Genomic DNA, 4,407 nt, shown 5'->3' with positions numbered 1-4,407 from the left:
TCAGGAGCAATGGCCACACTGCAATCCCATTTCCACCCAGGCACAGGCGCCCAGGGTGTTTTACAAGCCGATGGGTTCAGGATTCAACCGAAAGTTGGCCATGTGGGCTCCAGCTGCCTTAACCACCAAACCACCAGCTGGCCTCACACTCTCATTTCTAAGCTTCCATTTGTAGGCTTGGTGGCTGCTCCCTTTAACTAGTACTTGCCACATAAGCTCATTCATTTAGGCTTGAAACCTGGGTGAACCACAAGATTCCCGCAGGCATTGACGCCTTCCCACACTGTCGAGAGCAGGCCCAGATACTCACTTTTTAAGAGGGAGGGTGAGGGGGGACAAATGGAGGACAGCAGGTTGGGGGTGCTCAAGGTGAGGTGAAGTAAAGGGTAAAGGGCACCCTGCTGACCTAAAGCCCCTACGGAGCCGCCGCCGCCATCTTCTATTTCGACTTTTCAAAACTCCCACTTCGGCCACCGTAGCTGTTTGGGTAGCCCTAGCTACCGTTGGCCAGGATACGCCAAACAGACGCGGTGCAGATAGACCTAGCTCAGCGAGCGGGTCGGAGGCTGCCATGGCTAACAAACGGCACCGGGTAAAAGTTTATTCCCTGAACGAAGACCTGCAGTGGGACAATATAGGCACCGGGCAAATCTCATCCCGGTATATCGAGCGGCACCAGGCTGTGTGTCTACTTGTTCAGTCAGACACAGATGGCTCGATGATCTTGGAATCAAAGATAAATCCAAACACGCCCTATCAGAAACAACAGGGGGCTTTAATTGTTTGGTCTGAAGCTGAAAATCATGGTATGGCACTCAGTTTCCAAGACCCAGCAGGCTGTCAGGAGATTTGGGAAGACATCTGCCACACTCAAGGTAAAGACCCATCCGTCAAAATCACCCAGGATCTCTTAGATGATTCAGATGAAGAACAATTTGATGAAATGCCAGAAACCAGTAGCATTATTGAGCTGCCTAACTGTGAACTTGATTCACTTGAACAAATTGCTGAGTTAGTTACCGGGAGTCTCGCCTCCCCTGTCTGTAGGGACAACGTGGCTCTGGCTTTGGAAGATCACGTTTATATTAAAAAGCTACTGCAGCTGCTTCATACTTGCGAAAATATAGAGAACACTGAGGGCTTGCACTATTTGTATGAAATTGTTAGAGGAATCTTGTTCCTCAACAAGACAGCTCTGCTGGAGATTATGTTTTCTGATGAGTGTATCATGGATGTGGTGGGATGCCTTGAATATGACCCTACTTTGTCTCAGCCAAACAGACACAGGGAATTCTTGACCCAAAGTGCAAAGTTCAAGGAAGTTATACCAATAACTAACATTGAACTCAGGCAAAAAATACATCAGACGTACAGAGTACAGTACATTAGTGACATCCTTTTCCCTATACCATCCATATTTGAGGAGAATACGCTTTCTACTCTTACAACTTTTATTTTCTTTAACAAGGTTGAAGTAGTTAGCATGCTGCAGAAAGATGAAAAGTGTTTGTGTGAAGTTTTTGCACAGTTAAGAGATGAAGCTACAGATGATGATAAACGGTGTGAATTGTTATTCTTTTTGAAGGAATTCTGTGTGTTTTCCCAGACATTACAGACTCAAAGTAAGAGTGCCCTATTCAATACATTGGCACGATTGGGAATTTTTCCTGCTCTTAAAACTGTAATGGTTATTAGCGATTTGAAAATAAGGTCAGCTGCTACAGATATATTTACTTATCTAGTGGAGTATAGTCCATCCACGATCCGACAGGTCGTAATGAAAGAAGCCCGAGAGAATGAAGATGGTGGCCTTTTCATTAACATCGTAATTGAACAAATGATCTGTGATACTGATCCTGAGCTAGGAGGTGCTGTTCATTTGATGGGAATTCTTCGCGTTCTACTTGACCCAGACAACATGCTGGCAACACCTACCAGATCTGAAAGGACTGAATTTCTACATTTCTTTTATAAACATTGCATTTATAACCTCATAGCCCCACTTCTGGCCACCACTTCATAAGAAAAATGTGAAGAGAATAATACAATTGGGCCTAACAGAAATGAAAATTGCATCAATAATTTCCAAACAGCGCAGCTGCTCTCTTTAATTTTAGAGCTACTTACATTTTGTGTACAACACCATACATATTACATAAAAAACTATATTTTGAGCAAGGACTTGCTAAGAATAGTCTTGATTTTGACGAAATCGAAGCACACTTTCCTGGTGCTCTGTGTTATTCGTTTTATGAGAAGGATGATTGGTCTTAAGGATGAAAGTTATAACCGTTACGTCATCAAGGGAAATTATTTTGAACCAGTTGTAAATGCTCTTCTGGATAATGGAGAACGGTACAATATACAATATGTTGAATTCGGCTATTATTGAGTTGTTTGAATTTATAAGAATGGAAAATATCAAGTCTCTTATTGCATATATAATTGAAAAGTTTTATAAGACACTTGAATCGATTGAATATGTTCAGACATTCAAAGGATTGAAGATTAAACATGAACAAGAGAATGAGAGACAAGTTCAAATACGCAAAAATTTACACTCTATACTGTATAGTAAACTACTTCGCAGCGATGCCAACCTCTTGGAGGTGAAGGAAGAAGTGTGTCCTAAAGAAGATAAAGAAGCAGTTATGCCACCATTGGAAAGTGACTTTCCAGATAGTTATGATAAATTTACGAAGACTAAAATAACACAAGAAAATGAAGACAAGGTAGATCTTCCTAAAAGAACATCTTCTGGTGGCTTCAAATTTTCTTCTCGTTCTGCTGATGCTACTACTAGAACAAGCAGCCCAAATAGTAGCAGTACGAGTGATTTAGTAGATTTCCCAGAAACTGATGAAGAAGAAGAAGATAAAGAAGACAGGCCATCGCCCAGGAAAAAATCTCACCTTAGTTCCTAAAATCCTTATGGGAGATCTTCAACATATGGTTCAAATAAATTCTATAAATGCCAATGAGCTTAAAACTGATTCTGAAAGCCTTTTCTTGTGAATTTACAAATATACAATAAGTAGCAAATATGATGAGTAAGAGGGTTTTAAGAGGTAAAAAGCAAGATTTCCCATAATCTTAAAAAAAATAAAAGTGGCACCTGAATGATAACAGTGATAGCATCTTAGCAAAAAATTCTTAATTTGGTGGATGGTTTGGGGAGAAAATAAATTGATGAATCAATATTAATGTTCCACATATATGTATTTTTGAATAGAAATAACAGCTCAATTGCTAAGCATACATTACTTGCATAAGGGTTCTAGCCATGGCATTCTTTCCTTCGGTTGTCTAGTTTGAAATAAAAGCTTATGTTTATATAGAATACAATATCAGCTAAAATAAAAAATTAAGTTAGGCTGTTCAGACATTTCTGTGAAGATTTAACAAAAATTCAGCCTTTGGTATAACTGGGGGGAAGTAACTTTCAGTATGAATTAGGAGAGACTCTGTATGTTCCCACTTAATATATACCGAATGTCCACACTCTATAACCTAAACTGACGGGCTAAAGGATGTACAAACACAAGAGGTGGATGTGAATGCCAGATGTGGTGTGTGTGGAGGAGTGGGGCCTGGGGAAGAACATTTGGAGTAGGGATACAAAGACAGCATTGTTGAGACAGGGAGGTAGTGTTATATTTTTATCATCTCGACCAGGGAGAAATGTTCTTATATTGAAATGATCACCTTGTAAGCTAAATAATGTGATTGAATGTATTTTAAAAATGTAAAATAAATAAATAAATAGAAAAAAATTTAAAAATTAAAAAAATAAACTAGGGAACCAGCAGTTAGCATAATGGCTATGTCGCTGGACTCCCACGTAGTCGACCACGGTTCGCATCCCGGACCCGGTGGCTTAAAGCTCACGCAGGGCACGTGTGCGTGCGTGCCCAAGATCCCAAGAGGAGAATGGAGGAGAAGGGATTGCGGCATGGCATTACACAGAGAGACAGAGAGACAGAAAGCGAGAAATCACCCCTCGGGGGAATGACCACGCCGCAATCCCTTCTCCTCCATTCTCCTCTCAGGATCTTGCGTACGCACGCACATGTGCCTGGCGTGTTTTAAGCCACCGGGTCTGGGACTCTAACTGCGGTCGACTACATGGGAGTCCAGCGACATAGCCATTACGCTAACTGCTGGTCCCTGTAAGGTTCTTAATACAGCTTTTAAAATATATATATAAGAGATGCCCAAAATCAGTCCTGTGGTACTCCCAAAGGACTTTCTCTAGATCTTAGGAGTGAGTAAAACAGAGGGATTTCAACAGTCTAGATTATGAAAGACACTTCAAAGTCATTTACTGACTGATAAAATTTGTCCATTCCAGAGCATCACATGAATTTTAAAGTGCAATTTATATAAAAACTAATATACAAAAAAAAA

At 40.6% G+C, this 4,407-nt stretch overlaps 1 pseudogene; it reads left to right on the top strand.

Moving 5' to 3' along the window:
* The first annotated feature begins 541 nt into the window (after positions 1-541).
* On the top strand, positions 542-2,932 carry LOC102486792 (serine/threonine-protein phosphatase 4 regulatory subunit 3B pseudogene; annotated as a pseudogene).
* The last annotated feature ends 1,475 nt before the right edge of the window (positions 2,933-4,407 follow it).

Source organism: Tupaia chinensis, unplaced genomic scaffold (assembly GCF_000334495.1).
Source record: "Tupaia chinensis unplaced genomic scaffold, TupChi_1.0 Scaffold000600_1, whole genome shotgun sequence".
Lineage (NCBI taxonomy): Eukaryota > Metazoa > Chordata > Mammalia > Scandentia > Tupaiidae > Tupaia > Tupaia belangeri.
The sequence above is the reverse complement of the archived record's forward strand: the minus strand, read 5'-3'. Positions and strand labels throughout refer to the sequence as shown.